This window comes from Pinus tabuliformis, chromosome X (assembly GCF_031772625.1).
Source record: "Pinus tabuliformis cultivar Carrire ecotype Pingquan chromosome X, CPIR1, whole genome shotgun sequence".
NCBI lineage: Eukaryota > Viridiplantae > Streptophyta > Pinopsida > Pinales > Pinaceae > Pinus > Pinus tabuliformis.
The window spans coordinates 757,562,015-757,587,802 of record NC_142308.1 but is presented as its reverse complement, the minus strand read 5'-3'; positions in this window follow the sequence as shown (position 1 = coordinate 757,587,802).

The following is a 25,788-nucleotide window of genomic DNA, read 5'->3' as shown; positions in this document are numbered from 1 at the left end:
TATGCAGATCACCAGCGTGTATACGCAACTTGGACTTAATTAACCTGCGTATATGAGATTTCTCTTCATTCTGTAGTCTGAAAGGAGATCTGTCATCAAAGAAAGTTGCCATCAAGGACAACACCTGTATCATAACACCACACCTGTGCCAAAATGCCAACAATCTCCCCCTTTCGACTTGATGGCAACCTTCAGATCCTTAGAATCATTCTCCCCCTTTGTCATCAAGGGCAAAGGGTTGTGCTCCCCCTGAGGACATGCTGATACCTCTACTTGGCTGTGCTGAATCATGCTCCCCCTGACTGTAGGCCAGATCTACAAAAGATGTTCTTCAACAAGAACCAAGACTTATACACTATAAGGGACCTTCCTATCACCAAAAGACTCAATACATACATCCATACTCCTTACCAAGAGGGGACACATCAGAAACAACCAATTATATTACATCATACATCCCAGGCATAGTGGGGAAACCAACATAGGCCGTTACATGACCTTGACACAACATAAAAGAGATATCACAAAAGAGATACATGACATAGAGACAACAGATCTAGACCAAGACTTATCAAAGTCACCAGCAGCATCTGATAAACATCTTTTAGATCAGCAACCAGGATTTCTTTCTGAGCTCCTACTCCTGAAACCAACAACCAAAACATCTAAATGCCAAAAATGCTTTATGAGACTTTTAAGCTGCTCCCCCTGAACCTGTGCCTGCTGCACCCCCTGAAACTGTGCCTGAAGAATTCTGACATACCCATCTCAGACCTTTTCAAACCAGAGATTGCCCTTGCTGTTCAGAACTCCATATACGCGATTTCTCCTGCATAAACCAGCGTATGTACGCGGATATACTTTCTGCAACAAGCGTACAACATACACTACAACATACACGCGACTTACCCCGCATAAATCCACGTATATACGCCGATATCCCTTACGTAACTTGCGTATACCAACTTTTCTGTAGAACAGACAAGCTTTAACAGCAGGATGAAGCATCAACTATTCCCAGCTTTTGTCTGAGATATTCAAAAGTTTCCCTGGGAAGTGGTTTTGTGAGAATATCAGCAACTTGTTCCTTAGAAGGAACATACTCCAACTTTACCTTCTGCTCAAGTACTTGTTCCCGAAGAAAATGGTACTTGATTGGTATGTGCTTGGTCTTTGAGTGCATGACTGGATTCTTTGAAATGCTAATTGCACTTGTATTATCACATAAGATAGAGACTGGTGGAGTGCAAGTGATTTGAAAGTCCTGCAAGGTGTTGTGGGGAAAAGTATCCGATGCGGATGACCCTATCCCTACTCTAAAGGTGACAGTCTTTAGCAACAACTGAAAGTAAAGCTTTGATGTTTTCCTTTATGAAAGTACAGAGAGGGGGAAGAAATGATCAACCAACCTGGTATCCTTCGCTTAGTCGATCTTGATCCTCTCTCTTTGTCTCTTGTTCCCAGCTCCTTGCTCTCTTTGCCGGTCCAGCTACACACAAGCCCTGCACAAAACGAGAGAGGAAACTACAAGATACAAGTACTCATAACTGATGCATGGATTAGAGTGAATCAAATATACATGTAAATACAATACATCAATGCAATACAAGTATATAGGAGAACATGCAAAACTTTATTGATAGAAGTAACAGGGTTCTGAGAAGGTTACAACCAATGATGGCTCCAATCCAGCAGCACCTCCCCAGCAGCAAGAACTCTCCTCTTCACCTCTAGTAAAACAATCACCCAATAGCTCTAACTGTAATCCAACAGCACCTCCTTGCTTTACACAAAATTCCAGCCTCCTTAGACCTCATAGAAGAGCTCTATATATAGGATAGAAGAAGAGAGGATGAGTCAGCTTGAGACTGACATGAAGCTGCCTTGTGTCCTCTCCCTCTTCAGTTAATCTTCAGTTCTTGAGTCCACTTGGAGATCCTTGGTTACACATGGTGATCAAGTACCTCTTACTCATCACAGGGCGAATCTTATGAACCAAGTGTCAGTTTGGAAGCTTCCTGGGCAGTTGACACCTTGCAGGATGACTGTGCCACTTGGCCAATCTCGCCCAGCGCAGGTAGCCTTCATTACTTTTGACTTCCAGCGCAGGTACAGAGTGGGACAGTTGCATTACAGCGCAGAAGCTCAGTTAAGCAGCTGACATGATCCAAAATAAGCCTGTTTTGAAGTGTTTTCAGGTGGAGAACTGATTGGAAGTGCTGTTGTTTGATGACCTTGTTCTTTTAGGGGTAAGAACAACATGTTTAGGGACTGAGGATCCCTGTAATTATTGACATTTCATGCTCCATGATGCGAGGCACAAAAATGTCTATAACAGTTGCCCCCTAAAGTATGAGGCCGTTTATCGGGTGAAATGCTTTATCTAGAGGATCCGAAGTTCGTTCCAGTGTTGAAGAGAGTGCCCTGTAATACAATACAATACAATACATTATTTTTCATTCTATTTTCATGATCTAGCTGAGGCGGGCATTCCCATGCTCAGCTTTTATAAATACATTTTGGTACATATGACAGACGATCGTCTGAAGGTAGACTGATAATTTTCTGCTGAAATTATCATCCTTTGAATAGGATGATCATCTGCTGCAATGATGTACATGACAAATGCTTTTATATTTCCTGAATATATATCGCAGCCCGGATGGATGAAACTAGATCCGGGGTCTTCAAACTCGTTCGATCTTCACTCTAAGTACAAGTCGATCCATGTGAGAATTGCGCTGAAGTCGAACATGGAAAGACATCGCTTGATTACCGGTCAATAATGAAAACCGTTAACAAGCGCGAGAGGAATCACCAATAATGACGATGACCCTCAAGGTACTGCAGTACAATTCACGTGGCATGAATAAAGGACTTGGCGTCGAACGCCACGCAAAATCTTCTGGTCGAAGGTCATCGATGTATACCTGTCGCCGGAAGTGAGAAACTTGCCATTGAGGCATGCAAGCTTCAAAGTACTGATGGGGGTGTTCCTAGATCAACTTCTTGGATAATGAGCTGAAGTCGACAAGAAGCGATCCGTTAAAGGAGGGCCTTAATGAATCCCACATCAATGACACGGAACGGAGCTAATGACTTTAGTGGAGGTGAAAACAAACTGTGACATATGATTCAGGGTGGCGATCATGAATGGATGAAGGATAATGTATGGCAGTGGATGGGACACGGTTGACACTTTCAGAATGACCCCTCTTGAACATATAACGACACTGATGCGATGGATCGGTAGCATTACCCCAAATGTGGATGGTTTGGCGAGGACCGTGGTGATGAGACCGGTGAATGAGACAACCCAACCCGATGTGGTACGGAGAAAAAGTGTCATGTTCAAGAGTGACTTGCTACCATTAAATTTTGATGTTCTCCCAATTTTTCCCCAGTCATTTCTGACCAGTACCTCTTTATTTTTGTCAAGCTTGAGGAGGATAACATATGCTTGTTCTATAACCTGCCCTTCGGGCAAGCCCATCGCTATGATTTAACGAGCCTAGCGATAGGGAAACTCGTTCTCGTCTAAAGACAAGTTTGTCGCTATTTAATCATTTTAACGAGTCTAATGACAAAGAAAACTCGGTCCTTTTCATTTTTAGAGAGTCTGAAAAGGTACAGAAAGTCAACTCCATGATTCCTTTTTCGTCATCTAATCCCTTAAGTCCGAAAAAGTATAAAACAATACAGAAGGGATGGCTGTTCGGTACTTTTACGAGCCGAACAAGACAAGCGCTCGATCTTTTTGTGCAATAATCCCTCAGGTCCAAAAAGATTAAAATCTAGAGGAGGGATAGCTTTCGGTCGTTTAACGAGCTAGAAGGCCAAAAACTCGGCAAACTTTTCATATTTTACGAGTCAGTGAGAAGAGCTCAAAGAAGACTCGTCTTTTGAGGAACGAGTGATAAACAGGGATAGCAACTGATTCCAGGTACAAATTGGAATTTTCCAATCACGGTAGTGTCACAAGGATGGCTAGGTGAAATCACTCTTCGCAGCTGTTCCTCAAAATAGGTAAACACACATATGGGGGTGAACGATCGGCCAAATGAAATGGAGGTGATGGATGAAAACATGACCAAGGCTTTTAAGGCTTATAAATTTGCGATCGCAATGGCTATTTACCGAGATAGGTTCATTTTTTAATGAGCTTGAACTTTGGCGGAAAAACTCTGCTCACACTTTTCTATTTTTTAACGAGCATAAATTCCGTGGTAAAACTGCTCGAATCTTGCGTTTATTTTTTATTTAACGAGCATGAACTATGTGCCAAAACTGCTCGATGAAAAGTTTGCATGCCCCCAGCATAATAATGCAAATCGAGGTGCATGCCCCCCAAGCTTCATTGCATTCAACTTTGTTGATTGGAATGAAGGTTTACCATTGAGATCTGGAAAGTGGATTGTTTCATTTTTTAATGAGGTTGACATAGTAAAAGAACTATCCTCATGGTTTTTCATTTTTTAACGAGGTTGACCTGAGATAGGAACTATCCTCGAAGCCGACCAAATATCTAGGAATCTTCCGAATCCAACCAGAAGATTGGATTAGATTTCATTTTGTAGGTTTCCACCGTGGCCACTTCCGCCAGATTAATTGGAGGCGGTAGGGCGAAAGTACCCATTAAGGCAGGGTCTTTTAGGAGACCTACTCCGATATTTTGAAACGAATGGTCGCTTCCATGGATCAGAGGAACGCTTCCTGTAACTTGTGAACCATTAGGGAGGAAATTTTGTTGGTCAATGATCGTAATCTCTCCTTGAAAGGGGAATGCGATTTTCCTAAAATAGGTCGACACAACAGCTTCCATGGCATAAATCCATGGTCTTCCTAGTAGGATGTTATAGTCAAGATTGCCATCGATGACTTCAACATCTATTTCTACTGTTTTGCCCCCTAGTTCAACTCTCAAGTTGCTAAGGATACCGTAAGGGGTATATGTCCTTCCGTCGAATGCTTTTAATGTTGTTGATGATCGCGTCAAGGTTGGAGATCCTAAATTTTTCCAGCAACTCATCGACATAATACATGTCGATGCCCCCTCATCAATAATTGTTCGATGAACAGTTTTGTTGAGGGCTTTCACTTGGATGAGGAAAGCTAGTTGAGCTGGTAACTGAGGATCATATCCTTTGTGATCAAAGGATACAAGATTGGAATCTTTAGGATCCACCCCACCAATTGCTGATAACAATGCCTGCCTTTGGGATGGGCAATTTTGTAGTACCTCAAGAGTCGACATAGCAGATGGCGATTGCGCCAAATCTTCCACTATGTTATAATGCTGCGCCGCTCTGGCACGAGGATTAAATGTCGACTTGTGTACTACTCCCTTTGGCGGTTTTATTGTTAATTCATGTGTGATGGGGGGTACAACTTCTGCCGAAGTTGTTGTCGAACTGCTAGGTTGATCTTTACCTTTATCGTTTGACACCTGTGGATTCCCGTAATCTTTGTTCCTTGTCGAAATTAAAGCATCATCCTGTTGCTTCGATATCGATAACATAAGCACTTGCGACGGTGAAGCATTTCCACTACCAACCAGATTTTTTCCTCGATCGGGAAACGGATCAGTTAACACAGCTGGAGTTTGCGAACTCTTTAAGAATCTTTTTAGATCAGCTTTGTATGGACATTCTCTCGTCCAGTGATCCTCATCACATATCTGACACCCATAAGGTGGTTTCCTATCTCGAGGAGGGCTTGAAGAAGTTTTTCGAGGAGATGACTCTCCTTGTTTCTTCTTCTTCCCTTTGTTTTGATTCTTCTTGCTTCCTGGTTGATTGGAGTTTTTGCCTTTATCCGTAGATACAGCATTCACCTCCGAAGCAAGAATCTCTTGATTTGCTTTTTGATTCGAAGTCTTACAGGCTTTCTTATTTGAATCCCTTGTCGACTTAGCGTTTGCAGTTCCAATCACGCCATCACCGACATGAGAGTCACTATTTGATCCGGGAGGAGGAGGGATTGAAAATTCCGGTCTGGGGGCATCAGGTATCTTATCATAGAGCGTGCCCGACTGAGTATACACTAAGTCCAAATATTGAGCACGAGCAATAACTTGCTCCTCTGTTACGACGCCTCCCTTGGCCACATCTTCTGTTATTGCCGGCAGAAGCGACTTTATAAACCACTCAGCTAATAGCTGATCTGGAACATAGGTATTTACCATTCTGCGATGACGACGCCACTCATGTATATGATCAGATATATGTGTGGCTGTTGTCTGCTTGAAATTGGTCAAGATTTCTGTTCCAGTTTCGTACCTTATAGGTAACTGAAAGTGTGTTAAGAAAGTCGTGGCTAGGGAACTAAAATTGTCGAAAGAGGCTCTAGGTAATTCAATATACCATTTGGCCGCCGGACCAGTCAATGTCCTCTGGAAAAGACGAAGCCTTATCGAATCATCATTCAAGGTATTCGACGAACACCACAGATGGAATGTCATCACATGATTCGACGGGTCTTCGCCCGGATTTCCATTGAATTTAGGAATGTCCGAAGGAAGTTTGTGAGGAATCGCTGGCCACCAATGGGCATAGGCGATTGGATCGTTCGTCAATCGATGTAAATCTGGTAATTCTAAGGTCGCCACGAATGGCAACTGCTGATTCAGGTTTGGCGAGGCGTACCCAGGATATGATGGAATCGCCTGAGCAGTAGGTCTTTGCACACCAGCATAATGCAACTGATGTTGATATGACTGATATGGCTGGTGGGCTTGGCCACTGTAAAGTGGTTGGTTTAACCCGTTCTGAATATAGGGTTGCCCACTATTTGCAAAGATCTGTTGCTCAGATCCCTGGTACACCTGTTGAAACTGAGGTTGTTGGTATTGCACCATCCATGGTTGTGAAGCCATGTTTTGCTGTGCGACACTAACCGACGGACCAAGATGCGGGGTTATGGTTCCCGTTTGTATCTGTGTCGTCCCGGCAGTTGGCGATTGTGGTTGTGTTGCAGGGTCAATAGGCTGTTGCATTACAACTTGGGGTTGACATACAACAGGCATCGATTGAACTTGCGACACGGTTACAATTGCTGGCGTCGTCGGGATACTAGACATAGGTACACATTGTTGCATGGAATATACAACTCTTGGCTGTTGGGGTACCATAGGTACCCAACCACTCGTCGTTACTTCAGTCAAACCTGAATGTGGTTGAAAACTGCCGTATGGGTATCCCCCCGAAAGGGGAAGTGAAAGGGCATATTGCCCCCCATACGGTAACAATCCGGAGCTCAAGGGTATAGATGGCCTTTGAGGACTGGATGGCCCAAACTGATTCCCAAAGGGATCAATTTGTCTCGTTTCAACATAAGAATTACCGGGTATTATACCGGAAGAACAAACTGGAACAGACCAAGTTGTCATAATAGTCCCTGGGTGGACTCCTTCTAGCTGATGAGAGCTAGTCGGGACGGCTGGTATGCCGGCAAACATCGTTGGATTGGCAGCAGGAACTTCTGCTGTCACTGTGTCGTTTGGCACAGTCCTAGATGTCGACGGTTGTTCAGACATTTTAAGTCTATCCAATAAACTTCCTAATGATTCTTCAGGAACTTCTGGTGGTGATAGACAAACTTCTGATGCAGAAGGAAAAAGAGGGGTACCTACTCCAAAATGAATTGGAGTATTTGCTTGCTGGTCCTCTACGATTTCCTCTATTGCAATCAGACCAGGAGGAAGAGGAAGACCGTCAGGTCCGTAAAAGATTTCTGGTGCCGAAGAAGGGGTTGCTTCGACAGCGATAGTTGTTTGAACAACAAGACTCTGTGGACCGGTTTCAGATGGAACTGGTTCAGTTATGCAAGTATTTGTCTTCAGACTAGGATCAGTACAACTGTCCCTCTGTTGCTGTTGAACTTCTTCAATAGAGGCAGGGATTCCAGAAATATTGGGAGTGACCAGAATCTCAGATGTTGTTGGAACTTCCGTTCTAACTCTAAAAGGAGATTTTGACCTGGTCCAGCGAGATCGCTTCGCCCGTACTACTTTCGGTTCCGGGGACGAAGGTGGTTGACTCGCGAGTCTCCCCGAACGACGGAGTTTTAATTGACTTTCCTCCACGGTTGCGGATTACTTGATCAACTAAAATAAAAAAAGGGGAATTATGTTTCCGTATTGAATGAATTTTATTAGACGCTTTTAGACACAACTTTGCTTTTTCATGTTTTAAGAGTCGAGAAAAAGCTAAAGATGACTCTAGTCGCCTTCGATGTATTAACGAGCCCGAAGTGACAAATGCTCGGTTGGACCTTTTCAGTTATAGAGTTTGAAAAGGGCCAAAAGAAACTGCTCTGGAGATCTAGGCAGAGGGTGTGCCAAACCTTTCGCGAAACCACAGAATACGTTTTACGGTACGGGTGGTCGATCTTCGTGAATGCTGTGTTCACTGCATCGCGATTAGTAGGGCGGTCGACACGGCTTCCTAAGGATAAAGGATAATTGCCTATAGGGGTCTCCCAATATACGCGACGGTACGCGGGAGCACAAGTCCGTATTAGTGCTATCGTCCCTCAGGAGGAATCACCCACCTTCGTAGAGATCGACAGTCACTACGTTTAACGACGCCGGAACACGTCTCTACCTAGACCTCTATTGTGAGCGTTATGTTACAATGCGTTTTTAGATTCATTCAATATATTTTAAGTTGATCTTGTTTATCAGTTTGTCTTTCAGGATCACCACGAGATGTATTGGTACAAATTCCTAAATGCAGCTAAAATGATAAGCAAGCTTTCACAATCTTTTTAGCTTTGAAAATCCTAACTACTGAGGGGAGAGAAAAACAATATCTTTCCACACAGAGCACCAAGCACAAACTAATGCACTTTCTCCTAGATCAGACACCCAAACTTATCAAAATGCAAATGCAAGATGCATGTATTTCTTTTCTTTCCCTTTAATGTTGATGTAGACAAAAGGAAAACTGTTGTATGACTTTCGAATTCAATTTGAAGCGTAAACAAACCAATTTTTTCTAAAATGAAAAAACGCTTTACAGGTACTTGTTTCAACACTAAAAATATATGAATTCAAACCATAAAGTGAAAAACAAACAAACTCAAACAGCCATGAACAGTAATAAAACTAACTCTTCAGATCCCAAAGACACTTTTACAGTTCAGGATCTAAGAGGTCACAGCTATACTGGTTCGCTTTTCACAATGGGAAACTGTAACTGCAACAAGAAATACTAAAAGAACATTCACAGTTTCATCACACAACTGAGGCAGAATAATGTCAAGGAGAAGTGGCTTACAGCAAGTACAATAACCAGCAAGCAATCAGCCAAAAACAAGTGCAAACAGGGCCAAGACACAATAGGAAGACTGAGCAAGACAAGGGCTAACTGGACCAGCGCAGGTTCTAGTCTGCCAGTTTGACTCTCAGCGCAGTTCCCGAAGGGAGCACCTGCGCTGTAATGCAGACTGCCTGTGGACAGCCTGCACTGACTCACGAGAGTTTCGTCTACAAAGTTTTCCGGGTCATAAAAAGCTAAAAAATGCACTGTTTTTGATGAAATAAAAAGCTATAGGTCAAGTACAGGCTAAGGTATGATCAAGAGGATGAAGATCTATCACAAAGAGTAAAGAGTCTTTTGTAGATAAGCTCTTCAAATCTTGAATTTGCTCAGCAAATGAGCAAGAGTAGCAGTCCCTCTACTTCGCTTTTGATATAGTCAAAAGCTTTTCGATTTGGTACTCTTTTCTTCAAGAAATGAATAGCAAAATACTACAAACACCAACAAGATACTAGGCTCCCCAGCGGAGTCGCCAGTTTGTTGTGGGGAAAAGTATCCGATGCGGATGACCCTATCCCTACTCTAAAGGTGACAGTCTTTAGCAACAACTGAAAGTAAAGCTTTGATGTTTTCCTTTATGAAAGTACAGAGAGGGGAAGAAATGATCAACCAACCTGGTATCCTTCGCTTAGTCGATCTTGATCCTCTCTCTTTGTCTCTTGTTCCCAGCTCCTTGCTCTCTTTGCCGGTCCAGCTACACACAAGCCCTGCACAAAACGAGAGAGGAAACTACAAGATACAAGTACTCATAACTGATGCATGGATTAGAGTGAATCAAATATACATGTAAATACAATACATCAATGCAATACAAGTATATAGGAGAACATGCAAAACTTTATTGATAGAAGTAACAGGGTTCTGAGAAGGTTACAACCAATGATGGCTCCAATCCAGCAGCACCTCCCCAGCAGCAAGAACTCTCCTCTTCACCTCTAGTAAAACAATCACCCAATAGCTCTAACTGTAATCCAACAGCACCTCCTTGCTTTACACAAAATTCCAGCCTCCTTAGACCTCATAGAAGAGCTCTATATATAGGATAGAAGAAGAGAGGATGAGTCAGCTTGAGACTGACATGAAGCTGCCTTGTGTCCTCTCCCTCTTCAGTTAATCTTCAGTTCTTGAGTCCACTTGGAGATCCTTGGTTACACATGGTGATCAAGTACCTCTTACTCATCACAGGGCGAATCTTATGAACCAAGTGTCAGTTTGGAAGCTTCCTGGGCAGTTGACACCTTGCAGGATGACTGTGCCACTTGGCCAATCTCGCCCAGCGCAGGTAGCCTTCATTACTTTTGACTTCCAGCGCAGGTACAGAGTGGGACAGTTGCATTACAGCGCAGAAGCTCAGTAAGCAGCTGACATGATCCAAAATAAGCCTGTTTTGAAGTGTTTTCAGGTGGACAACTGATTGGAAGTGTTGTTGTTTGATGACCTTGTTCTTTTAGGGGTAAGAACAACATGTTTAGGGACTGAGGATCCCTGTAATTATTGACATTTCATGCTCCATGATGCGAGGCACAAAAATGTCTATAACACAAGGTCTGCATCATCCAAAGAAGTTGTGTGCAACAAGATGCCGCAGCCACATATTCTGCTTCAGCTGTAGATAAGGCAATCGAACTCTGTTTCTTGCTGAACCAAGATACTAATCTGGAACCCATGAAGAAAGCACCACCACTTGTGCTTTTCTTATCATCCACACTTCCAGCCCAATCTGCATCTGTGTAAGCATGAAGAGTGAGATCTGTATTTCTAGGATACCATAAGCCATAGTTTTGGGTCCCTTGAAGATACTTGAAGATTCTTTTGACTGCCTGAAGATGAGTTTTCTTTGGGTTGGCTTGAAATCTTCCAACAATTCCTACTGCATGTGTAATATCTGGTCGGGTACCTGTCAAATAAAGCAAACTCCCAATCATGGATCTATAAGTGGGTTGGTGAACTGCTGCTGATTCATCATTTGCACTGAGGCTGCATCCTGTAACCATGGGTGTACATACTAGCTTTGACTCTTCCATGCCATACTTCTTCAAGATCTGCTTGAGGTATTTGGTTTGAGACAAGAAGATACCTCCTTCATTTTGTTGGATTTGCAATCCAAGAAAATATGTCAATTCTCCAAGTAGTGACATTTCGAATTCTTTCTGCATAACCAAGGCAAAGTTTTGACTCATAGTCTCTTCATTGCTGCCAAAGATAATATCATCTACATAAACAACAAGAATTAGCAATTTGTTCTTTTCAACTTTTATATAGAGATTGCTATCTACTAATCCTTTTGAAAAGCCTTGTTGGTGAAGATATTTGTCCAACCGATAGTACCAAGCCCTAGGAGCTTGTTTGAGTCCATAGAGAGCCTTTTTCAATCTGCATACAAGGTTTGGATCATTCCCAAGAATGAAACCATCTGGCTGCTCAATATATACTTCTTCTTCTAAGTCTCCATTCAGAAAGGTTAATTTCACGTCCATTTGAAATACCTTGAAGTTTTGAAAGCTTGAGAGAGCAAGGAACATTCAGATGGCCTCAAGTCTTGCCACAGGAGCAAAGGTCTCTTCAAAATCTATTCCTTCTTGCTGCGCATACCCTTTACAAAAAAGTCTGGCCTTGTTTCTAATTACTTCTCCATTTTCATTCAATTTATTCTTGAAGACCCCTTTTGTTCCTATTACATTCTTATCTTTTGGTCTAGGAACTAATTCCCAAGTGTTGTTCTTTCCGATCTGCTCAAGTTCTTCATCCATTGCTTTGACCCAACATTCATCTTTGCATGCCTCTTTCACATTTTGTGGTTCAGTGGAGGAGAGTAATGCCAAATAGCTTGAAGCTTCTGCAAGTGTCCTTCTTGTTTGTACTCCTGCTTCTTTCTGCCCCACAATCTGAGATTCTGGATGATTCTTTTGAACATATCTGGATGGAGTCTTCTCTTCTATTCTTGTCTGCTCCTCTGGTTCTTCTTGAGGTTCTTCTTCTTCATCATTCCGCCTTTGAGGGTAGCCTTCATCTTCTTCAATGTCTTCATGATGAACTTGCCTAGGAATATATCCCTTCTCATCAACCACTACATCAATGCTGTCAACAATTCTGCCAAGTCTTTTATTGTAGCACTTGTATGCTTTGCTATGTGGAGAATAACCAAGAAGAATGCCCTCATCTGCTCTTGGTTCAAGTTTGCCAAGTTGCTCATCAGTATTCTTAATATAACATTTGCTCCCAAAGATTTTGAAGTGCTTCACCGAAGGAGTCTCACCACTCCAGAGCTCATGAGGTGTTTGAGTGCTGTTTACTCTGAAATTTGTTTTGTTAAGAATAATAACCGTAGCATGTGCAGCTTCACCCCAAAAGGTTGCGGGAGTACCTGATTCATCAAGCATAGCACGAGCCATTTGTTGGATGGTTCTGTTCATTCTTTCCACAACCCCATTTTGCTGAGGAGTTCTAGCTGTAGAGAATTCTCTTCTTATCCCATGTTCTTCACAGAAATCGAAAAATTCGTTTGAGGTAAACTCCCCACCTCTGTCAGATCTGAGGCACTTAATTTTGTGTCCTGATTCATTTTCAACCAAGGCTTTGAACGATTTGAATTTTTCGAATGCTTCATCTTTATGCTTCATGAGCCCTAACCAAACAAATCTGGAGAAATCATCAATGAATAATATCAGATATTCTTCTCCTCGAGGTGTCCTCTTCCTAAATGGACCACATACATCTATATGGACTAGCTCGAGAGGCATGCTAGCTGATCCTTCCTTCTCTGGAAAGTTAGTTCTGGTTTGCTTTCCAAACTGACAAGATTTGCATATGGTATTGTCTGGAATTTTGATATCTGGAAGACCACGAACTGCCTGATATTTGCATGCTTTCCTTATTTGTGAAAAGCTTAGATGCCCCAACCTTCGATGCCATAGCCAATGTTCATCATCCTTGCTTAAGTAGCATTGTTGTCTTTCCTCAAAGATATATAGATTATTTGGATTCCTTCTTCCTTTGATCACTGTTTTACCTGTATCAAGATCGCGAACACAACATCCATTTGATCTAAATATTACCTCAGTTCCTTGATCGCACATCTGACTGACACTCAGAAGATTATGCTTCAATCCGTCAACATATAAAACATTTCCTACTTTGACCTTCTCTTTTAACGGAGCAACACCTTTTCCTTTTATGGCTGCAGAGATATCGTTCCCAAAAGAAACTTTCTTCCCTTTTTCTAATGCGGTATATGACTCAAGCTTTTCTTTGTCCCCTGTCATATGCTTCGAACATCCGCTGTCAATGTACCATAGACTTTCTTGACCTTCTGCATAAAAGGCTATCCCACATCTTTCTGGTTGTGATTCTTTTATTTTCCATGTTCTAACATTTGAGGTTTGTTCCTTCTGAGTTGTCTTCCGGTACCTGCTCCTGCATTCAGAGTCTTCATGACCAAAGTTATTACAAATAGAGCATTCAACTTCATTTTCAAGAACCGAAAAATTGTTATAAGTCCTTTTCATGGTTCCAGTCATTCTCCCTTGCTTTTGAGCTTCTCTAGTCATGATTGTTTTGTAGGTAACACACTGAGCTGCTTTGTGACCGAAGTTATGGCAAGAAAAGCATTGGCCATTAAAGAAACTTCTGCGATAATCAGATCTATCATCCAACCGATTGTAGCTTCTATTCATTCTTGGAGCAAATTGGGAAGATTTTACCTGTGGCTGATTGTAGCTTCTGTTTGTCCTTAAGGCAGTTTGTCCCCGAATTTCTTGATGGTCTTTATTTGTTCTTGAGGTAAACTGTCCCTGATTCACCCGATGACTTTTATTTGGCCTTTGCTCGCTTCTCCTTGCTGCATCAAGATAACTTTTAGAGGTAGAGGCTTGAGATGTTTGTCCATTATATCCAAGACCTGTCTTGATCAGAGGAGATCGCTGCACATTGATAATCTCATCCAAGGTTTCAGATCCTTTAACAAACTTAAGATTAATTGCTTTGGTTTTCTCAATCTCCTTTCTAAGACAAACAATCTCACATTCCAATTTTTCAAGATGTTTTTCCTTTTCAGCTAGTTGACATTGTAGAGAATCAATAATAGCACTCTTCTCTTCTAAACAAAATTTGAGATCTTTCATTTCTTCATAAAAGCCTTCTACATCTATAGCATCCATGTAGTCATCATCTTCAAAATCCATTAAAAGTTTATATCTATTAACTTGTTCATCTTCATCACTATTTGAAAGTCCATCACTATCTTCATGAGTGTAATAGCTTTTCTTCTTTTCATATTGTTTCTTGTTCCATTTAACAGGTTCCTTTCCCTTGTCATTCTTATCTTTGTGAGGACATTTGGCAGCATAATGACCTACTCTTCCACAAGCAAAGCATTTAAAAGGTAACTTACCTCTGAACCTTCCAGAACCTCTATGAAGATTTCTGACAAAATTTGATTCCTCTTCTTCATCTTCTGGCAGGTGGCTTGCTTCATAATAATCTTCTTTGCCTGAAGCCTTGAAGGCAGCTTCTCTTCTGTCTGATGGACCTCCCTTTCTCATTTCATAAGCGGTTAGAATTCCGTGAAGCTGAGACATAGTAAGAATTTGCAAATTTTCCTTTTCTTCTATGGCAGACACTTTAGATTCAAACTTGGGGGCAAAGATCTTAGAACCTTTTCAACCACAATAGCCTCTTTTCTTTCTTCACCTAAGTTTTGCATGCAATTGACAATCTCATCTACCCTAAGGAAGTAGTTAGCCACACTTTCATCATTATACATTCTGAGAGTCTCATACTTAATCCTGAGAGTTTGAAGTTTAGCACGCTTTACCTGATCGTCTCGTTCATAGCTCGTAACCATTTTATCCCATATTTCTTTTGCAGATTTATAGTGCATTACCTTCATGAATTCTAATTGAGAGATGCATCCCAATAGAGTATTGACTGCTTTCGCATTTGTTTCATATTTCTTTTTCTCGGCTGCATCTGTAGGAGTAGCTGAAGGAAAAGTGTAGCCTGTCTCTACGATGTTCCAAACTTCTGTACCAAGAGATTGAAGATAGGCAGTAACTCTTACCTTCCAATAATTGAAGTTTGTCCCATCAAAAACCGGTGGCCTGATTGATGCTTCTTTCTCGTAGTTGCTCATGATGAACGATCTACCTTCAAGCGGTCAAGCTTCTCTGAAGGACCGGCTCTGATACCAATTGTTGGAAATAATACTGAGAGGGGGGGTGAATCAGTATTATCAGAACTATAAAACTTTTTCAATGCTCAGAAACATATACGCTACTTTCGTTAAGTGAACCAGCATGTACACGCAACTGTGTCTAAAGAAAACAACGTATAACCAGAAATCTTATAATTCAGTTAGTTTATCTTCAGTTAAGTGCATAAGGACATTATTCACCATATTAAGAGTAAACAGATGCAGTAGAACAGATCACACAAAAACCACACACATGAACACCATGATATAAGGTGGAAACCCAATGTGGGTGAAAACCACCTGCTGCAAGTCGTCTCTATCTTTCTTTAATATGAAACTTCAGTTTACAATATTTTTGTACTGGTGCAGCCTTATACCAGTACGCAGGCTACAACCTGCAGAAGGCTACAACCTTCTCTCGTTCTCCAAACTTCCTTGGAAGGGAGCTCCAACCCCCTTTGCTCTTGTACTAGCCAAGATACTAGTACGTAGGTGCAGGCCTACAATCTTCTTTCTTTCAGGTACCACCTTTCATACATTTTCAGACTGGATATTCCTGAAGCACAACATTACAATCTGAAGACCACAATTCATTCAACTTTCACAACAAATCATTGAAGCACAAAAAAACCAATACTAGCATCATCAATCTTTGAATCACTGAACCACTGAAACCCTGTCAATCACCAGTTACCAGAACACAGAGCAGACTACAGAACTCTGCAATAACAGTCAAACCCAACTGTAAACCCAAAAATCAAGCTTCAAAAGATATACGCTACTTCAATGAGAGCAACCCGCGTATACACGCGCTTTTACCGAAGACAACCTGCGTACAGATCTAAAAATAAATTCTCTCAACTTGCAGTTGTACCAGACATCAGTTAGACCCAGAACATAACATTGCGTCAGTATGCAGATCTAGAAATACGCATAATCAACCATATCATAATAGTGCATTTCAAATCATTAGATCCCGATCTATCCTTAGATCTAGTCTTCCATCAACCGAAGTGATCTCTCCTTAGCTTAGATCAAGCAACCCAGAACCTGCATACCAGATCTCTTTCTTTTTCAGATATTCAAGCCTTTTCAAAAAGATGATATTGCCTAATGATCTTCTTCTCCTTATATAGCCTTAGGCCTTGCTTAATACCAAGAGCCAAAACCATAGAGATCCAATACCATCAACTTAAAACTAGGGATCAACACGTCTGTCGAGATACTTTGGTCCAAGGACATAGGCTCAAGTACCGGTGACTAACTACCACGGACCAAAAGGAAGCTTCCCGACATATACGCCCTTTTATGTTCATGCATCTGCGTGTATACGTGCCTTCACATATAGCTCTCCTGCGTATACGCGACTTAGTATGCAGATCACCAGCGTGTATACGCAACTTGGACTTAATTAACCTGCGTATATGAGATTTCTCTTCATTCTGTAGTCTGAACGGAGATCTGTCATCAAAGAAAGTTGCCATCAAGGACAACACCTGTATCATAACACCACACCTGTGCCAAAATGCCAACAATGACCCCTTGGTTCAATAGATCCCGCATCTACTTTTTGATCTCCTCCATCTCAATAGTCGACATCCTGTACATGCCAATATTTGGTAAAGGGGCTTCATGCTGCAAATGGATCTCATGTTGGATTTCACTTTTTGAAGGTAATCCCATTGTTTCCTGAAACATCTCATCATAGTTAGAAACTAATTCACATAATTCCTTTTTATGCACATGATCACAACCATGGAAAGCATAAAATAATTCTGCATCTTTCGCCCTTACAACCATAAGCATGCAACCGTTACTGGAATTCACCAGCCTCTTCATTTTTCTTGCACTTACAAGGCTGAAATTGATTTTAGTTTGATGAGCCCTTACAATATATTCTACCCCATCTTTTGTGATTTGGTATTTTTTTTCATGACGGAAGAAGATTTATTTTCTATGATATAGATATGGACTCCCTAACACCATGCCATAGATATCCAATGGTATCACATCAAGTTCTACCTCATCCACTAACTTAGAAGCGATCACAAATTTAACCTTGCACTACTTAGTTACATTCATTTTTTCTTTATCATGTATCCATCCAAGCAGGTAAGGTTTTGGATGTGGTTTGGTTTCTAAGCCTAGCTTCTTTACCAAGGACTCTGAAATTAAATTTTCTTGGGATCTGGTATCAAATAGAGTTTCCACTTTTGTATGATTTATGACAACTCTAATATGAAATAACTCAATTCTCTTTCGTTCATTAGGAAGAGAATAATAAATTTAACTAGTGCCTTCATGTGATTTAAAATTAACATGAGGTGTAAGAGTACCTTTTGTTCTTGCTGTTGTGATCAATGCTTCATCTCCGGAATCGGATCCAAGGTCTTGCTGCATAATTGCCAATGTCTTCTACTTGCCTTTTCCTCCATACTTCTTTGGTCTCTTTTCTGGGTACAGTTTCCAACAATGATCGTCATCATGACCTTCCCTTTTGCAGTGAGTGCAATAAGGCCTTTCTCCTTCATCTTTCTTGGTTGATGCCGTCCTCTTCTGATTTCCTTTTCCTTTCACTTTGGGTTTGCCATTTGGAACTTTGAAAGGTGGTTTCTTGAAATGATCATCTCTTTCATTTTTTCCCCTGTTCTAAAGATGAATGGCCTTTACAATAGCCATGTCAATAGTAGTTGGTTCAAACAATAATAATGAATGCCTAATGTAACTATGTAGTGATCCAATATACTTAGTTACTACTTTAGGTGAGTCAAGTGCAATGCCTGAATTAAGCGTTTGTTTTCTAAACTCCTCGGTAAAGCTTTGAACATCCTGACCTTTGCCTTGCCTTAAGTATTGCCAATCCATTAAGGCTTTTTTCTTATAACCCAAGGGATAAAATTGTTCCTTTAATGTAGAAATTAAACTAGGCCATGAGGAAAGAAGATTACCCACACTCTTACTGCTTCGCAATTTTCTCTCCCACCAGATGAGAGCGGTGCTACTCAGCTGAAGAGAGGCCAGATGGATCTTTGCCTCGTCCTCTTTGATCTGCTGAATCATGCAGTAGATTTCAATATGCCTAATCCAGTTATCAAGATTTTCTGGATTACTTTCATTGTTAAACATGGGAAGATCAAATTTGACATCTAATTTAAAGAATGGTTTCTTATATGCATCCCTTGAATTTCTATGATGATGGTGATGAGAGGAATAAGAACTTTCACTCTTGGAAGGAGAAGGAGGGGTTTCTTCTCCACCATTTCCATGCACTGAACCTTGTTCTTCTAGATTTCTCTCTTCTTCTTTCTCCAGCCTTGAAAGCAACTCACTGACATTTTCTGCCATTGTATAGAAGGTTTTGCGGAAATTGCGCTCCTCTTCATGACAATCCGCTTCATCTACCATGTTTCTCCTTCGATGTGCACGCCCCGCTTCGGGATTAAAAGAATTTAGTTTCCCTTCGCCTCTTCGGAGCCTGTTTCTTGTTAGCATACAAACATGCAATTCACATCTACAAAGACTTGCTCTGATACCACTTGATCCAAGATCTTTTGCTTATATATGTATTAAAGAATTACATGCATAAATTGTAGCTTAACCATATAAATTTAATGTGCACATGAGAGAAGAGGAGAAACACATAAAAGCATGAAAGAAGACAAGAGACTTAATGACGAAGTTCATCCAATTTGGATTATGTCTTTGGGCCCTACTCAATCAATGGGGAGGCCTCCATTCATCAAGTGGCATGAGAAAGAAGAGTACAATCATCATTTACAAAAAGGAGTCTTATACCTCCATTCTAGAAAATGGCTAAAAAATGGAGAGCTCTGTTGCAGAAACTAGCATCACCATCAAGTTCCTGTTGCCAAGAGGTGAAAAATTGATATAAAACTTGCCAATTTTGACACTAGACCAAAAATGACCCCCTGGAAATTGTGCTTAGGCAAGGTTCTGCCCCCTGTCACAGGCCTGCTCAGGGTTCCGCCACCTACAATTCATTTTCCTCGAAGTATGTGCATTCTCTTTCCTCCTCAGCACATTGTGCAAAAACGCTTAAATATTAACAGGTGGGTGGATAGCCCAATGAGGACCGTTGGGTGCGATGGTTAAAATAAAAAAGTTGTTGAGGAGGGGTCGGGGGATCAAATCCCACCCCTCCCTTTTTTTACCATATAATTGTTATATATTATATTTGGGATGTGGGTCCACCCATCCCGGTGGCCTGCTCCTCCCATTCTCTGCTGCGCTGTTATACATAAGTGAGGTGGAGGGGCACCGAGGTTGACAGCCCTTCCCCCACCATATTTAATATGGTCGTTGTGTGGCTCCAGGGTGGTGGAGTCATGGCTGCCCACCCCACTTGACTTTAGTTATAGCGGTTCTGGTGTGTACCGAGGGCGGCAGGGTCATGTCCGCCCAGCCCACTATTTTAATATTATTTTTTTATGGTGGTTCCAGGGGCGGCAGGGTCATGGTGGCCCACCCCATTTTTTTAATATATATATTTTTAAAAATAATTAATAACCACTGGCCCTTTTTGGGATTTTCTAGGACCTTAGACGGTAAAAGACAAATTAACAGGCCCATAATTTTTCCTAGCTGGATTCTGGTGCTGGATTCTTGCCAAATTGTGCCCTCCTTAAGCCTGCCACATGGGTAAGTCAACCCACAACTTTGAATTCTTATATTCTCTTTATACGGACTCGGATTGGAGTGTCATTTACACCATTGGAATCAGGGTGACGAGCACTTCGATCTGATGCCAAGTTAATTGACTTTCTGCCACTTTGAATTTTGAGCCTTTTTCATGCCCCTAGTGTCTAGATATCCACTTGGATCAAGTAACGACCATGAAGAAACAAGAAAACTTCCCTAACCTAGATCAAAATGACAAATGTGAAAGGGATATGACCTACATCTCTCCTATGCGCTCTACCTTTGATGATGATCTCGATCCCTTAGCTCCCAAGTTCACTCCTCGCTAATCCTTGCGTTCGAATACCTGCAAGAGAGATCAAAAGGAAACAACAAGAGAGATCATAGCATATGAATTCCAATATAAGTTATACAAAATATCAAGGAGTATTGTACTAAGAAAACCATCATATACAACCTTATGGGAAGCCAAACATGCTTTGTATTAATGATTAAATCAAAGAGGGAAGCATACAACTAGTGCCTTGATGTTGAAGGCCTCCTCGAGGATGGTTCCAAGTCCATGCCAAAATTAACAAGATCTCCTTTCCTCTCTCACAAAAATGCAATCATATAAGCACAATTGAGAAAAAGAATGACAACCAACAATGACTAACCCATTGAGGAATGTGAAGAACAGATTTATAGTGATGGCGAGGAGGTTAGAGATCCACCAAACGGGGAAGAAGGTCCTTATCCCAAAGGTAAGATACATAAAGGTAGGATAAAAGGCTCTTAATGGGAGTACTCAACCATATCTTCATCCAACAACTACCAGCTCATCGTTCTCGACGCTTCTAGTAAGAGAAGCTTCTGCTCCATTTTTGGAGAAATTGCTTGAAGAGGATCAATGCAAATTTTCCTATCAAAATTCATGCTGTCAGCGCTAGTCAATAGTTAGACAAAAGGTTTCCAACACAGAATTTCCTACTAAAAGTAGTATTGGTCTTGTAAATTAGGGTTTTTCACAAGTTTTTCCAGAATTCCTTCAAGACATTATTTCTCCATCTCTTCAGGGATGTATTGAGCATATAATTCATGGTGAATGAGTTTACCCAACTTTTGTCGCTTCACGAAATTTGTGATGATAGTGGCACAAAGGACAACACTTCAGGTATAGAGATAGGAATGTGACAAAATACTATGTAACAGATGCCCCCTAAAGCATGAAATCAGAATAGGAAGTGATGGTTGAAGTGCTTTGTTAGTTAAGGCAAGGAGCTTGGAATACCACAGTCAAGAGACCTGCAAATCAAATATTATACAATATATGACATCTATGATATATACATATGCCTGATAATTCATCTGAATAGGCATCAAAGTATAATACATGAATCCATGGTATGGATGCAACCATCCATATGAAAAGGATCATGTTTATGGATCTATGGCATGGACACAACCATCTGTATGAAAAGTGTCATGTATACAATCATGAATACTCAATAACTCCTCGCAACCTATATTTTAACAGATGAGATCCAAGGTCTTCATCTCTATCCAGATTGAAGTATGAATCTAACCATGTGAATAGATGTGTTGACGTCGAACATGGTAGAAGCCACTTGATTACTAGTCAATAATGTAAATCATTAACAGGTGTGAGAGAAACAACTAATAACGACGATGGCCCTCAAGGTACACCAGTACAATCTACAAGTGTGAATAGGTGAGATGAAGTCAAACACTGGCATAATCATTCGATCAAAGGATAATGATGTAAGTCTATCGTCGAACATGAAGAACTTTCCATTGAGGCATGCAAGCTCCAAGGTACTGAAAGGGCATTTCTAAATCATCTTCCTGGACAATGAGCTGAAGTCAATAGTAAGTGATCTGTCGAAGGAGGGCCGTAATGTTTCCCACATCATTGACACGAAACATAGGATATCTTAAAGTAATAGGAGTGATTTAGGATTGTTGCAAAGAGGGTCACATAGGTATAAGAGGTTTCACTTCTGCAGATAAGACTTCTCTTGAACATATCGGTGACATGACTCTAGATCATGGCATCACTTGACTCAAAATGGAATCGAAGGTCATGATGAAAACAGGGGTGATCGAATAAGGGGAAAATGGATTTTCCAAACCTAGGAAGGCAAGTGGCATAGAGAGGATATCCCAAACCCAACATGAGATGTAGATGAATGTCATGTTCAAGAGCGACATGATGCCTTTACACAAACTATAGGACATGTTTACTTCCATTTTTCCCCACTATCACTAGTGAGTACCTCTTTATTTTTAATCACAAGCTTGAAGAGGATAAGATATGCTTGTCGTATAAGTTCATTATTTGGATGAATCCATCCTAGTAAGTTTAACGATCCCTAGGAAGGAGTAACTCGGTCTCATCATGGTGACAATTCCTGTGTCATTTAAGTTTTATGAGTCCGACAGAGGGGTAACTTGTTTAGATCATGGTGGTAATTCCTGTTTCATGTTTAGAGAATTTGGAAAAGAGGCGAAAAAAGAAAGCTCCCAAGGTCCCTTTTTGTAGATAGTCTCTCAAATCCGGAAAGGTAGAAAATGATATCTAAGAGAACCACTTAGCCATGTTCGACTAAGGTATTCCTTTTTCGTACAATAGTCTATCTTAGTCCGGAAAAGGGTTAAACTTATACTGAGTAGATGTATTTTCATTTACTTTTACGAGTTCGAAAAGACAAGTGTTAGACAATATTTTCATATTTTTGGAGTCTGAAAAGAGATTAAAGAGGACTCCTCCTGGAGGAACGAGTGGTATAAAAGGATAACAACTGGTTCCGGTCATGATGGAACTTCTCAAAATATGTAAAGGTCAAGAGGTTGGCTAATAATACCACTCATCACAAATGTTCCTCAGACAAGGGTAAAACAACCAAGTGAAAGTGTATGATAGGCCAAAGAGATGGTGATGATGGAATGAAAAAGCCAAGGTTCATCTAGCAAAAATAGGCTGATACAAATGGAAATCATTAGAGTTAATGTGGGAATGGTTTCCATTTTACACAAGCTTGAAACACATAAAGCTATGCTTGAGTATACTTGAATATGGTTTCACTTTTTCACAAGATTGAAACATGAGAAAAAAATATGCTTGGATTTGGTTTCATTTTTACACAAGCTTGAAACAAAGATAAACTATGCTTGAGATGAGTTTTCATGCCCCTAGTATAATGACTCAATTTGAGCTACATGACCCGCAAGCTTCATTTCATTCACTTAAGAAGACTACTGGTTACTAACAGGTGGATGGAATGAAGGTTCACTTACGAGATCAAGTGAAAGATTCGACTGGGATTTTCTAAGATCTAATCAAAGGATCGAATTACAAGGGGTTTGTTTCTTTTTTAACAATATTGACATAGGAAAAGAACCATGCTCATGACACCTTATTTCATTTTCTAATGAGCTTGACACAAGGAAAAGAACTCTGCTCATGGAGACCTATTTCATTTTTTAACGAGGTTGACATAGTAAAAGAACTATCCTCATGGGGACCTATTTCATTTTTTAATGAGGTTTACATAGCAAGAGAATTATGCTCATGGGAACCTATTCCATTTTTTAACAAGGTTGACATGCTAAACAAACTATCCTCATGGGGACCTATTTCATTTTTTAACAAGGTTGACATAGTAAAGGAACTATCCTCATGACACCTATTTCATTTTTTAACGAGGTTGACATAGTAAAAGAACTATCCTCATGACCTTGATCATGGACTATAAGAGACCATGGCTTCCAAGAGGTTCTTATCAAATGGGAGAACAACACTCTGGAAGGGATACCTATCAAGGTATCTAATGGAAATATCAAGTTCCAATGCGATCAATTGACGCAGGCATGGAACAGGTGGCCACATAATTAACCTGTGGTGGGGAAGATACCACTTGCATGAAAGGACCATTTAGGGAATATGGTTGATTGGGAGCTGAATTAGAACCAATGAATGACATCTGATCAATGGTCATAGTTCTTCCTTCGTGTAGGAAACACAACACATGAAAGAGAGAAGATACAAGAGCTCCGATCACATAAACATAGTCATGGCCAAGGAGTAGATTAAAATATAAAGGCCCTTGGACAATCATCACATCGAGATAGATGGATTTTCCTCCCAAGGTAATGGGAAACTTAGGAAGGATCCCTAACGATTAACTAGTTCTTCTATTAAAAGCTAATAGATTCTAGGTAACGGGCACAAGCTATAGAGAACCTAAAGCTTACCAAGCAGTGGAGGAAAAAATACTAACGGATGTGCCTTCATATATAATTGTTCTAGGTCCAACCATATTATAAGCCTACACGGTTATTTGGAAGGGCAAAAAATAAGGAAGTTGATATCCTGCTAGTCAACTGCAATTAAAGGAAACAACCATTCTACTTGGAGGGGGTGCCATGGGAATGGGAGAACTGCCCCCTTGCATTATGGGAACATGATTAGATATTGATCAAGGACCTTGGTGATAGTTCAAATTTCAAAGTGTTTGAAAGAGTGTTGAACCCAAGCGACTAGATAGATCTCGTCATTCTAATTCTGGTGCTATGAACGATTCAAAAAACCGATTCCGTATGAAGGAGTTATCGCAATTTTAAAAGTCTAGTAAACTGCAATTTTTGGACATTTGACCAAGATTAAGTGCTAAACCTTTCCTTAAACGTATTTCTTTAAGTTCTGTATTGATCACATGGGAAGTATTTGGAAAGTGCAAAATGGTATCTCGCGTAGACAAAAAACTGTAAATGGTATTCCTAAATTTCACGGGATTACCCTTAGCAGGCGACACGTAACACAAGAAAACCACTTTTCTCGCATGCTCTTGATCTGATATCGATCGAGCAAGATTTCACACGAGATTGTGTGACATTTGTTTGATTGGATGGGTCACATCAACAATGGAAATTTTCCAGGTTAGTTGCTAAGGGGACAACGCGATATCCATTAGATCAAGCGGGATAGATCAACGATGGAGATCGTCTGGGTTAGTTGGTGAGTGGACGACGCAATATCCATTGGATTGAGCGGGATAGATCAATGGTGGAGATTCCAATATTTGAAATACTTTTGATGTATACGTGGCCCCATAACCCATAGGTCCACGCACGAATTGTGTAAAGATGCAGCTTTGCACAATCGTCGGGATTATCCCTAACCGTCGGGGATTATACCCCCTCATATGCATGCCCAACATTGATTGTAACAGTCACCTCCGACGGTAAGCATGGCGAAGCGGCTAAATTTAGGAATAATGCTAAGTTCAATTGGAGTTAGGTTCAGTTCACCAAATTTGGTGGAGTATCTCTAAGGGATATTGATTAAATGCACACTAGGAGCAGTTTTAATCCAGAGCCAGAGAAAGAAAGAAAGAGAGAGGGAAATAGAGCGAGTGAAACAAGAGGCTAGCTAGGCTAATTGGATCTTGTTGAAGCCAATGGAATAGTCCATAGAAGCTGAGGAAATCATCTTCATGGAGATTTTCATCTAGGGAGATTTTGGATCTCAGGTTCTCCAGAGGTTAGAGGCAGTTGTAGGAGCTACCAGTACTCATTCTTAGCGAACCAACAGTCATGCCTGAATAAAATGAGCCTTTT